The 14426-nt window shown below is 35.9% G+C and overlaps 1 protein-coding gene across 1 annotated transcript in view; it reads left to right on the forward strand.

The window, feature by feature from the left end:
- The first annotated feature begins 649 nt into the window (after positions 1-649).
- Positions 650-14426, forward strand: part of GPR45 (G protein-coupled receptor 45) — a 53916-nt gene continuing 40139 nt past the window's right edge. Inside the window, exon 1 of the mRNA XM_053704891.1 lies at positions 650-688. The gene's annotated coding sequence lies outside the window, so the exon portion shown is untranslated. The remainder of the gene's footprint in view (positions 689-14426) is intronic.

A 14426-nucleotide genomic window follows, 5' to 3' on the forward strand; every position in this document is an offset into this window, starting at 1 on the left:
CAATAAACAATAGTTTTAATGAGCTAAACCAACCATCTCAAATACAAGACTAAACATTAAGGAATCATTTCCATACAATTAATATTCTGCAGAAGATATAACCAATTATTAGAAACATATTAAGAGGAAGCAAATTTTATAGTACAGCTTTACTTTAATACCAGAAGGGATGACCATATCTAGCAAATTAGTTACAGATTTATTTATTGTTTTAATTCAGTTTGCAAATTAAATATTGTTTGTTGATGAGCTAGTAAACTCACATCTGAATTAGAAAAAAACGTTACTTAAATAACTGCAAAAGAATATTTTTTAACAATGAATTATTATTTAAAACGTTTTATACTGGATACAGGTCAGGGTTACCTTGGGTGAGAGCAGGTAAAATAACGGTTTACTAATCAGCCGATTATTTCACCTGTGCTCCAGTTCAGATATCCTCAAAATCTGGTCTATTAGGAAAGCCTAAGGACAGGTTTGCAAACCAGTGCTTTAGAGAATAGATTTAGTTTCAGTTTGTTCATTGTGAGCAGCAACTGTGCTGTTCCACCTTAAATAAACAAAGGGGAGACAGTCTGTGAGAGAGGCAGGGGAGGAGACAACAGATGTATGCTGGTAAATGGTAGAGAGGATCTGATGGGGAAACACAATTTGTTACTACACCAAGGCAGTGAGGTTGAACCCTGGGGTGAGTATGCAGCAGGTTACGTTTACCAGTGCCCCCTATATATATACTGATCCTGGAGATAGAAGGATCAGGGTCTGCTGCATCCAAGCAGAAAGATGCTGCAGTGACATTTCCTATATAGACATGGAGGAGATGGAGCTTAGCTAACCCAGGGCTCTGGGGATGCACAGCCAGAATTACTAGGTGCATTAGCCAGTAATAACACGTGTTTGTGCATATCCTGCTGGTGGTGGGAAGAATGTATATACACAGAGAGATGTGCATATTTAATATATATATATATATATATATATATATATATATATATATATACTCCAAAGAAATAACTTGCACCCGGGTGCAAGTTTTTTCTTTGGAGTGTGTTTGGAGACTCTGCACCAGCCATTGTTACCTTACGGGGAGTGCTAAGGTTGTGTAAAATATATATATATAAAATATGCCTAGGCACATGTATATGTCAAATACAGCTTTAATAGACAGATTTGATTCTGACTCTCTACTTCGTCTGTTTATTTTTTTTCAAATGCTTGTATTGAAATCAGATCCATATTTTGTATTGTTTGTATTTTGTATTTTGTGTTGTTTTTCAAATATAATCATTTTGGCTTTTTGAGAAATTTTAGTCATGCCAATGGCTTAAAACACTGAACAGATGTACTTTGAATTTAAATATATTATATGGGTAGTATATTTTCTAATATAGTATTACAATTGTTGTATTTACTATTTTGTAATATTGATGTTTGATATTGTACTTACTGGCAAAGTCATAGTTGTTTTATTAATTATGGTATAATTTTATCCATGTGCTCTTTTTTACATATTAAAAGGACATGGAACCCAAAAGAAATATTTTATGGTTCGGATAGAGCATACAATTTTAAACAACTTTCCAATTTTACTTCTAATATCTAATGTGCTTTGTTCCCTTTCTATACTTTGTTGAAAGGTATACCTAGGTAGGGGCAGGAGCTGTGAGCTAGCTGCTGATTGGTGGCTGCACATATATACCTCTTATCTTTGGCTTACCAATGTGTTTAGTTAGCTCCCAGTAGTGCAATGCTGCTCCTTCAATAAAGAATACCAAGAAGAGAATGAAGCAAAATTCATAATAGAAGCCCCTGTGAGTGACAGAAAGTGAACGTGAGGGGGCTTTGACCTAGGGGAGGAAGAGGCCCCTTCTGGTTTGTGTGGTTGGTAAAGGAAGGGGTGGGTGTAAGATGAGCGGGAAGATGCAGGAAGTCACTTGTGGAAAACATTGTGGTGACAGCAGCTCCCACCTACCCTTTTGTTTATGGTTTTTTCTCCTTTTATTTTGTGGTATGTCGCAGCATGCGGGGGTGCTAGTTCTCGGGTAGTGAGGAAGGAATATGGCCAAGTGAATTTGGGGGATTTGAACAGTTGCCTCTCCATGGGGTGAGTGCGCAATTGTGTTCCTATAGGGGCAAGGGGTTCCCTATTGGGTGGAGTGAGTTTTATAACGGGCTCATCAAGTATTTAGTTGAGTCCTGATGGTGTAACGGCCATGATGCTAATTAACAAGGGAACTAGCACCGCTTGGGGGTGGTGCAATCTGGTGATAATGTTAATATTGTTAAGGAAAGTTATTTAAGAATTTTGGGTTTTATGTTTATGTTGAATGGTATTTATTAAAGCTTAAAAGACTTTGTGTTATTTAATAAAGGAGCTGCGGCCAATTTTATACCAAGATCATGTATCCTGTGTTTTATTTAGGGATGGAAAGGTGGTTGTGGGTTGGTATAGGTTGGGGGGGGCAGAACTTGACAACTTAAAAGGTAAAGAAGTAAATTGAAAAGTTGTTTAAAATTGTATTTTCACGAAAGAAAAAGTTTGGGTTTTATGTCCCTTTAATTTTGATACATTTACGTGTGTTAATGGGTATTCAAATGTAATTGATTGAGAGATGTAGTAAATGTTTCTAGTATTTGTGATATAAAGTTTGAAATTTGTCAGTTTTGTCCTGTGCTGCTAAAATATGTTTAAGTCAAAATCTAAGTGCAGTAGATTTAGTTTTTCCCCCATGATAAACTGGTAAGTTATGATTACTGATTAGTATTTTTAATATGATATTAATTGTAGGTAATAAGTTTTATAGATTAAAACTGGTTACAGTTTCTTTATAATTGTATTTTTTTTATACAGCAGTGAGTTGGAATAATAACAACAAATAGTTCATCATATGTGTGTATACTTATGTTCACATTGGGGAAAAAAGATTTTTGTGTTTGGTATTCTTGAAAAGTTCTCTGTATTTTTTAAATAAAAAAAGGGAAGAAAATATACAGAAAGTATATTGTGGAGTATGTCTTTTAAAGCAATGATAGGCAAAAAATAAAAACTCTTTATCCAAAATGCTCACCTTCTTTTACCTCATCGATATGAGATATATGTAGAGCCCAGGGGAGGATGTACAAAATCCCTAATGAATCATAGGGCATGTCACTCACTGTCACTACCAGTCCCAGACCAGAATACAGGTCAGAGGTAAATACTGCGGCAGTGCTGGACTTTATAATAGTGAGAGAAAGATAGGGAGTGAAGGATGGGGAGTCAGGCAGGGAGGGATAAGTCCCCTAGTGTCAGAGCTCCTTACCTGCAGTGCAGAGCAGACTTGGTGAAGGCTGAACTTGCCCCTGGGGCTTGAGAGACCAGAAGTAGGCAGTACTGGGGCTGGGAGTGGCAGGCTGGATCAGCTAGTAGCTCCTGCAATGTTCCCTTGCGAGTCTGCCGCCCAGAGTTCCCTCTTCTAAGTAGTTCCCGCCCACAGATTGTCAGAGAGAGTGCTTCTCTTACACTAAAACTTTCTCAAGACATGCCCCTCCCATGAGGCAGATATGATAGCTGTCTCATCTGGGGGCTTTTTCATAATTTTGTCATGTCTCATTAAATCTCCCTCCTCCCATTATTAGATACACCCTATTTAAAGCCAATAGAACCACTACCAAGTGGTTCAGCTTAAGCCTTACTTTTGTTTGGTAGAGAGTTATTATTATTCTCTCTTTGTGCTTAATAACTTTGTACATTGTATTGCTTATTACGGAATTGCTCCTTACCGGATCAACCACACCTGTGTGCTCAGCTACTTTACTTTGCCTGACCTATGAACCATTGTTCATAGCGTATCAGTTATCTGTTATTTCTGCAGCAACATGGATGATTCAGCTGTTCAGACCTGCATGCTGCTACCATTACAGTGTACTATGGATTGTTGTCTTTCTGCTTTGCCCCAGGAACTTACCGTAACATCATAGTTTGGAACTCTATAACCGCAAGTATCTTATGCTTCTGTATATGCCTTTGAACATTACTTACCTATATACCTAGCTCTGTGTGACTTTGCTACAGTAGTTACTAATATTGTTTCATCTTACACTTTACATTTACATAACAAAGTTTACTAACGGTTCTCCTGCATAATCATTGTGACTGCTACAACTTGCTTACGTAGTTTAACCATATGCTCTCTGCTGTTCATCTAAGAAGTATTAGGTTAACTTATAACTTATCTTGAACCTCAGTCTAAATTGTTACGCTCCATCCAGCACCATCTAAGCAGTTGAAGAGAAACTGAGTTCATATTATTTGAATAGGAAAATTACAAAAATAAAAAACTCACAAAAACAGAAGTGTCCTTTCAGTGGCTGATACTAACAATGTATATTACTTGTTAAAAAATGGGCCAGTTTCTTCATAATATTATTGTTAATTTAGATACATCCTACTCTTAGCTTCCAGTTAAATTTTTGTGTTTTAGAAAAGTGTTTGCTAGGCAAAACCTGGGAAGACTACACTGACAACTGTTTACCATATTTGTGTTTTGCTTCATTACCTTCTACCTTACCCACAAACCTCTTTTGTACACAACGGGTACTTGTATGATGATGTTGGCGCTCAGCTCCACACTTAAAGTGAAAGTAAATCCTAGCGTGTTACAAATGCTAGGATTGACTTTTGAAACAAATAAAGGGGACTTTCATTCATGAAGTATAAGATATTTCATGTAGAAAGCACCTTTTATTTGTTTTAACTGATCGCTGTTCTTAGCTGCTACAGCAGCCCACGACTAAAAAATTTTTTTGCTAAGAGGTGACGTTTTCACCTCTTAGCCAATAGCCATGCAGTAAATCCGGCTCCCATGGGTGCCAAGCTGAATTTACAGCAAGGCTATTGGCTAAGAGGTGAAAACGTCACCTCTTAGCAAAAAAATTTTTTAGCCGTGGGCTGCTATAGCAGCTAAAACCGGCGATCGGTTAAAACAAAGGAGCTTTCTACATGCAGTATCTTATACTTAGTTTATTGTGTGGGACGGTGTCAAATGCTTTGCTGAAATCATATGTAGATTTCAGCAAAGCATTTGACACCGTCCCACACAATAAACTAATTCACAAACTGTATCTCCTTGGTCTAGACTCAAAAATTGTGAACTGGGTGGAATGCTGGCTTAAGGACAGAAAAAAAGTGTCTTAGTAAGTTAATTCAGCAGAGGGGGCTGTTACTAGTGGTGTTCCTCAGGGGTCAGTTCTGGGGCCTGTTTTGTTTAACATGTTATCTGTGACATCAGCTAAGGGCTACAGGGGAAAGTATGTCTGTTTGCAGATGATACAAAAATTTGTAACAGAGTGGATGGTCCGGGGGGGGTAGACAAAATGAGAAGTGATATACAACAATTGGAGGATTGGACAAATGACTGGGATCTAAAGTTTAACACGGCAAAGTGTAAAATAATGCATTTAGGGAAGAAAAATCCAAATGTTAATTACAGACTCAATGACACTTTACTGACTGTTACAGATGAGGAACAGGACTTGGGAATTATTATTTCAGATGATTTAAAACTTAGTAAACAATGTAGTAATGCAGCGAGTAAGGCTAGCAGAATGCTTGGATGTATTGGTAGAGGTATTTGCAGCAGAAATAGTAAGGTTCTTATGCCACTTTATAGATCATTAGTTAGGGTGTGCAGTTCTGGAGGCCATATCTTCAGAAGGATATTAACAAACTTGAATCTGTGCAAAGGAGGGCTATAAAAATGGTACATGGTCTAAAAAATAAAACTTACCGGGATAGGCTCAATGACCTAAATATGTATAGCTTAGAGGAGAGAAGGGAAAGAGGTGATATGATAGCAACTTTCAAGTACGTTAAAGGACTTAGTAAAACTGAGGCTGTGGGTATTATACATAAAATGGAAAATTCAAGAACAAGGGGTCATGATTTCAAGCTGAAGGGTAGTAGATTCAGGAGTAATTTGAGGAAGCACTTCTTTACATAAAGAGTGATTGATTTATGGAATAAACTTCCTCAAGAGGAAGTAATGACAAACACTGTGGGGGACTTTAAAAATGCCTGGGACAAGCATAAGGCTATCCTATGAACTAGATAAGTTTATACTGTTAGGTAATATCGGGCAGACTTGCTGGGCCTATGGCTCTTATCTGCCGTCAATATCTATGTTTCTACTTCATGAATGAAAGTCCCCTTTATTTGTTTCAATAGTCAATCCTAGCGTTTGTAAAACGCTAGGATTTACTTTCACTTTAAATAGGCTTCCCATCTGCAATAGAAACTAAAACGGGCAGATAAATACAACTTTCTAAAAATTTACAATTGAAGGGACATTATAAAAAATTTCTATGAAGAAGCAGCATTTACACATTTTGGCAATAATTTCTGCCTGAAAAATGTGAAGTAAGCAGTTACAATTTAAATTTAAGAGATGACTGCAGTATTGGTTTTGTACTTTCTACTACACTGGCGGTTAAACACAACTGCCTCTGCTTTACTGGAAGTGAGGGACACACCTCTGTGTCATGAAATCCCTGATTTATCCAGTATATAATTAAGGGCTCAACAAAGTCAAAATGAAACCTTCAGGATTCCGAAAGAACATGCAACTTAACACCTTTCCAATTCACTTCCATTATCAAATTGCGTGCAGTCTTTTTTCTTTTTTTTTTTATATTCACACCTTCTGAAGCACACGCTACCGAGCATGTGCAAGAGTTACCACTGCAGTGTATACATGTTTGCATTTTGTGATTGGCTGATGACTGTCACATGACAGAGGGGAGGAAATGTAAACACATTTTTGCATGTTTGAAAAGAGCATATGCTTTGTTTTGCTAAGTGGCCTCAATAAATACTATTAAATACAGTAGATACCGTAGAATTGCATAATAATAAAGACAATGCATTAGTAATTACTTCAATTTCAGTTGAATAGTATATACCATTTTGTTTCATCCTGTATCATGTAACAGCTATCAGCTAATCACAAAGCATATATGTGCATATAAAAAGATTGTGCACACAATGGAAGCAATTGCTAATGTTTTCTTTAAAATCCTATACTCTATCTAAAACCTGATTAGTTTAATTTTGATTTTAATATCCATTTAATGGGTAAACAGATTTATATATAAATATCTATAATTTTTCTTCAGGCTACAGAATGACAGCAAATTTGAATAAAAAGCAATCTTCTTAAATCCTTGGATGAGAGCTGATTAGATGTTATTGTTATCACTGTATTTCTGAGGGAAAAAAACAAACATAAAAAAACAGGGTAATGTGTGTGGGAATGTGTTTGTTTTCATTATCCAAATAGATGCATAGGTGGGTGGTCCTTTTTAATTTTTGGACACAGTCTAATGCCATTTGATTACTTTGGGAACTATTAAGTCATAAACATCCATTCAAGTAATTTAATTGGCCCTTAAATCAGTGAAGGCTGACTTCCTAACACAGGGAGGCTGCTGCACATCAATATTTTAGAAGCCTTAAAGGGACACTCAGGTTTTATTAAATTTTCATGATTCAGATACAGAATGTAATTTTAAACAACTTTCCAATTTACTTCCATTAAAAAAAGTGTGCACAGTCTTTTATATTTACACTTTTTTGAGTCACCAGCTCTTACTGAGCATGTGCAAGAACTCTATACGTATATGCATTTGTGATTGGCTGATTGCTATCACATGGTACAGGGGGAGTGGAAATATACATAACTTTGAAATGTGTTAAAAAAGAATCTACTACTCATTTGAAATTCAGAGTAAAAGCTAATGCATTGTCTTGTTATCTTGCATTTGTTGATTATGCAAATCTGCTGTGTTTACTGGTCCTTTAAAAGGACAGTCTACACTAAAATTGTTATTTAGAAAAAAAAAAAAGCTAGATAACCCCTTTACTACTCATTCCCCAGCTTTGCACAACCAACATTGTTATATTAATATACTTTATAACTTAAACCTCTAAATTTCTGCCAATTTCTAAGCCACTACCGACAGCCTCTTGTCACATGCTTTTTTATTAGCTTTTCACAACTAGACACTGCTAATTCAAGCATACCATATAGATAACAACATTGTGCTCACTCTCATGGAGTTGTGCAGGTCATAGCACTAATTAGCCCTGAGATAAGGGGGCTGTCTGCAGAGGCTTAGATACAAAGTAATCACAGAGGTAGAATTATATTATTATAACCATGCTGGCTGTGCACAACTGGGGAATGGGTAATAAAGGGATAATCAATCTTTTTAAACAATAATATATTGGAGTAGACTGTCCCTTTTAAAGGACATAAAAGTGCAAAAAGAAAATGCTGTAATGTGTTGGCACATTTTTATTATTTCAACATTGCTTGCATATAATTGTGTTTATCCCCTGCAAAGAGATTTTGTGCCTGAGACTGCTTAAGCATGCTTTTCAACAAAGAATACCAAGATAATGAAGTACATTTGATACTATAAGTAAATTAAAAGTCTCTTAAAATTTCATTCTCCATCTGAACTATGAAATTTAAATTTTGACTTTCATGTCCCTTTAAGGGCCATGTATAAATGTTTGACTATTAAACACACAAATAATATGTTTAATAAAACGTCCAGTAACATAGGACCAGACAACTTTTCTTCCCTCCAGAGGGCTTTTTTTGAGTTGTGGCCACCCCAAAGCACACATTGTTAGCTCTGTATTTTCCTGGGGCCATAAAAATGTCACACATTTTGTGTTCTGCTTTTTTTTTCTTCTGTGGGCCACAATAACTTGTGAAGAGGGCCACATGTGTCCTACGGCTGACAAGTTGACCATCCCAGCCTCACATTATAAAATCCAAATATGTTTTTGTCCGTGACAATTGAAGTATAAATATTCAACACTGCCAACGCTAGTCCTCAAGGCCGATGAACAGGCTAGGATTTAAAGGGGCATTCAATTTGTTGCTGTTTTGTTTTTAACACATGCATAGTATAAATATCAGCAATTAAGTATTGCATTGAATGAGTCCTTCATACAAAACAAATGTTTTAAAATGATTTAAAACTGGGTAATTGTGGTAGCAAATTCAGACCAGTCAAAAGATTATCCCCTTAAAAAAACTCTTAAAGTTCCATTAAACATTTTGAGTTATGTGCAGATTATAAAAGGGTCAACTGAGGTGTGTAAAAAAAAAAAAAAAAGCTTATTCTCTAAAATCTGCAAAATTACTTACACTTTAGTGTTGCCAAGTGTAGCCTGCTCCACCCCCTTCTCAGTGTCCTAGTCCAAACCTTGTGCTATCATATAACATAGTGTGCATGTGAGGATAATTACTTATGCAAGCAAGGCGGGGTTGATGAGGGACAGCAGATACTGCTATTTTTTTGTTGCCAAGAGGCTTGCTCATTTCCATGGGGATAATGTCCCATGTTTTGTGAAAGCTTCAGCATTATACTGTGCACTGCTTTAGTCAGGTGCCATGTGACTCTGCCCCCTACCAGGCACGTGCATTCTGCAGAAGCTATGGCCTTGATAGCACCTTCCATATATGGAAATGCCCAGGGTGGAGCTTGCTGCAAATAAAACTATGCTTGAATTAAAGGGGTTAATGGGGGTTAAAAAAAACATTTTGCAGGTAAACTTTGGCTGCATTATATATTTTGAAACTTATGTTAGTTCATACTGTTTTATGACCCTTTAAATATGTGTACCCAGTCATGGTCACGGGTAGGGTTAATATCAAGGTGGGCTGGTTATCAGTTAAGAATGGTTTCATATTTAAGCTCAAGTCAGCCAAGGTTAGTGTTAGAGGACATGGAAGTCAAAATTAAATATTTATAATATAGCATGCAATTAAAAAACAACTTTCAATGTTCCTAGATTATTGAAATAACTTCTTAGGTTATGCTTTGTTGAAACATGCCCCAGTTCCATGAGGGTATATTGAAGTAAGCTCTGAAATATGCATTTGAGTTAACGGGACATTATACCCTAGATTTTTCTTTGCATACATGTTTTGTAGATGATCCATTTATATAGCCCAATAAGTTTTTTTTGTTTTTTTTAATGTATAGTTTTGCTTATTTTTAAATAACGTGCTGATTTTCAGACTCCTAAGCCCTGACGTTTTAGAAATAGACTGTTTTCTACCTTCTCCAAGTAAGTTTATAAAAAGGATTTATACTGGATTTTCAGATCAATATCTGTAGATATTATTCTTTATAGTAGTTTCTATTACATGCATTATATAAAAATTGGTGTATACTACGTGGCAGCAGTGTGTGTAACAACCTGTAGAGGGAGCTTTATATTGAAGTAATATCAGCCACTCTATTGTAAAACTCCATGGTAAAAATAAGCTTGTGTTGTATAGCTAAAAGCACAGTTTAATAAAGAATACTGAACACAAACTGAGAGTGCATCCCTCTTTGGCTAGGAGACATCCAAATAGTAAGTGAAAACCTAGCTGTGGGAGTTCCCTTGCGCAGCAAACCCTGCAGGTTAATTGTATAAATTTGCTACACAAACTGACACATGATCTCTCCTGAACCTATTTGGGTATGCCCTTAATCAGGAAGACCATGCAGAAAAAATAAATTGTATTTATTTTTTTAATTGGTCTCTCTAACAAAATCATGAACACTTAATTTTCCATGTCCCATTCAAAGTAGTTTAACTGAGTTACAGGTTAGAAAGCATTTTTTTTTTTTGGGGGGGGGGGGTTCAAGTCTGCCATGTTTAAAGTTAATTGTAGTATGGCTATGTAACAGTGCAAAAGCTCATTTATTTAGTATTTTTCATATTGAGCTTCAGACTGCCTTAATGGAGGAGTAAGGCAGCAATAGTGGAAAAGGGTATAGCAACCATCTGCATATAGTAGCAATAGGTCTAGCATACTGTCCTTACTACAGTAATGCAGCTCCCATGGAAAATAATATATGTCCTTATATCTTGGTAACATTAACTACAAGATCAGCATATTGTGACAATATATATCATCCCTGCTGCTGCATACGGCTTAACATACATCTATCACAAAGTTAATAAATGTGTATGTTAAAAGTGTATTAGCAAACCTTGGAGATAACTGCTCTGCAAGTTTTGTTTCCATAAATTATTATGAAGTGTTTGTCCTTAGCAACCTCATCCATTCATAGTCTTGTGTAATAATTCTCTAATTAAATCCTTAAGACAAGAGTGAAATCGGTATTCAAGACTCTATGCAGAAATAAATATATGAATATAGATTAATTATACGTATCAACCCAAAAAAAAGTTAAAATGCGTTATGCTCGGTTCTGTAAAATGTACTTCCTGTTAACATGCGGATTGATCTATTATAATGTTTGTTTTGTTTATTTGCTGGCCTTCAACTTATTCCATTACCTGTTATAATTATTTTATATTTATAGAGAAGTTAGTGGCGTTAAACCAGTGGAAGGAGGAGAAGAAAAAAAATAATTGACTTTTCAGCTTTGTAAAATAACAGTAATAATTATTAGTAATCAAAAGAGAGGCTGATTCTACATGTTCCTAAATAACAAGGATAAAATAATTAAAGAACCATTAAATACAACAGAATTGCATCATCATCAAAAAAGTACATAATTAAAAGACTTTTAAATAAGCAACAGGCTTTTTTCTAACAATTTCAAAATGTCCATTAATTGCGTAGCACTATATCATGTAACGGCCATCAACCAATCACAGACTCATCTACATATACACTGAGAACCCTTGCACATGCTTAGTAGGAGCTGGCACCTCAAAAAGTGTGCATATAAAAAAAATGCAAAATTTGATAATGGAGGTAAATTAGAAAGTCTTTTAAAACTACATGCTCTATCTGAAATTGAATCATGAACGTTTAATTTTGACAAATTTTTAACAAAACATGCAATTTCTCAGTTATAATATATTTAGCCATGTAGGAATGATGTGTATTTTTTATCATGTATGCCTGTGAGATTGCTGTCCTTACAGAAGCAGTTTTGTTCCTGCATCATCACAGACTTGTACCTCAGTGGAAACCCTTTTTTTGAATACATAACAGCTTGAAAGGAAATTTAACAAATGTATCTAGCAATGCCATAGACTGGTTGCATTTTTTTATTGTCTTAGAAATAACACCTGGCCTACATTCACTCAAGTTTAAACAGACATTGAATTTAAAATTGAACAATTTTTTTATTCAGATAGAGCATACAATTTAAAGGGATAATTTAGTCAAAATTAAACTTTCATGATTCAGATAGAGCATGCAATTTTAAACAACTTTCTAATTTACTCCTATTATCAAATTGTCTTCGTTCTCTTGGAATCTTTATTTGAAAAAGCAAGAATGTAAGCTTAGGAGCCGGACCATTAATGGTTCAGCTCCCTCGGTAGGAAGTCTTGTCAGTATAGTGAGGCCATTAGAAACACAAATTTTATCTTGAGAAATGTTTTTGTTGCTTGTAGAGTTTTTTTTTTTTAATGTGAAACAGAGACTCCTACATTACAATACAAGGTAAAAAAAAAATTCTAAAGATATGTGTAATGGATATCGGCCCGTTGTGTGATTTCTCTCCATGCCGGCGAGGTTATGAATATAAGGCCCTTTGTGTGATTTCTCTCCATGCCGGCAAGGTTATGAATATCAGGCCCTTTGTGTGATTTCTCTCCATGCCGGCGAGGTTATGAATATAAGGTCCTTTGTGTGATTTCTCTCCATGCCGGCGAGGTTATGAATATCAGGCCCTTTGTGTGATTTCTCTCCATGCCGGCGAGGTTATGAATATCAGGTCCTTTGTGTGATTTCTCTCCATGCCGGCGAGGTTATGAATATCAGGCCCTTTGTGTGATTTCTCTCCATGCCGGCGAGGTTATGAATATCAGGCCCTTTGTGTGATTTCTCTCCATGCCGGCGAGGTTATGAATATCAGGCACTTTGTGTGATTTCTCTCCATGTCCGCGAGGTAATGAATATCAGGCACTTTGTGTGATTTCTCTCCATGCTGGCGAGGTTATGAATATCAGGCACTTTGTGTGATTTCTCTCCATGCCGGCGAGGTAATGAATATCAGGCCCAGATTGAGAAAGAGATACATTTAATTATAGAAGTAAATTAGGTAGTTCTTTTTGTGCTCCATCTAAATTTTGAAAGTTTAATGTTGACTTTCGTGTCTCTTTAAATAAATTTCCAGTGAGAAGACTTTTTACAATTCCTATGTTATCCTAAAGTGTTTTACAGTTCTCCAGCTTTATTAACTAGATTAACATAGAAATCAAACTTATGAGAGAGTTCTAGGTCACTAAATCCTCTTAAATATTTTCCTAATTAGTATGAATGTTACTTTTTTTTTTTTTAAGATCTAGATAGCTCTGGGTTTAATGTAGGGAGATATAACTTTTTCTTTTTAGAGATATCCTTGTATTTGTTAAACACCATTAGTTGGAAGCTAACTCAATGCTGTTTAATTGATTATATCAGTGTATGTCCTATAAAGTTCTAATAATCTAATTTAATAAAAATATATTTTTGTATTGGCTACCAGCTTTAAAGGGACATGAAACAGTGTTTATTTGATAGTTCAGATAAACCTTTAAAAAATAAACTTTCCGATTTACTTCAGTTATCAATTTGTCTTCATTCTATTGGTATCCTTTGTGAAAGATCAGCAATGCACTACTAGGAGCTAGCAGAGCACATTCAGTGAGCTAGTGACAAGAATGCATATATGTGCAACTACCAATCAACAGCTAGTTTCTAGCAGCGCATTGCAGCTCATGAGCCTAAGTACCTAGATAAGCAAATTAGATAACAGAACTAAACTGGAAAGTTGTTTAAAATGGCGAAGCTTTATTTTCACGTTTGTCTCAAAATGTTCTTTTCACTTGATTTTCCCTTTAGGATGTTATTACATAATAAAATATGTGTGTGTATATATATATATAAAATTATCCCACAAAAGTAAGTACGCTGAAGAAATGACACTTTGCTACAATGTAAAGTAGTGAGTGTACAGCCTGTATAACAGTGTAAATTTGCTGTCATTAATGTCTAAACCGTTGGCAACAAAAGCGAGTACATCCCTAAGTGGAAATGTCAAAATTGGGTCCAATTAGCCATTTTCCCTCCCCGGTGTCATGTGACTCGTTAGTGTTACAAGGTCTCAGGTGTGAATGGGGATCAGGTGTGTTAAATGTGGTGTTATCGCTCTCATACTGATCACTGGAAGTTCAACATGGCACCTCATGGCAAATAACTCTGAGGATCTGAAAAAAAAATGTTGCTCTACATAAAGATGGCCTAGGCTATAAGAAGATTGCCAAGACCCTGAAACTGAGCTGCAGCACAGTGGGCAAGACCATACAGTTGTTCCACAGGACAGGTTCCACTCAGAACAGGCCTCGCCATGGTTGACCAAAGAAGTTGAGTGCACATGCTCAACATCATATCCAGAGGTTGTCTTTGGGA

The sequence above is a fragment of the Bombina bombina genome, chromosome 3, assembly GCF_027579735.1.
Source record: "Bombina bombina isolate aBomBom1 chromosome 3, aBomBom1.pri, whole genome shotgun sequence".
NCBI lineage: Eukaryota > Metazoa > Chordata > Amphibia > Anura > Bombinatoridae > Bombina > Bombina bombina.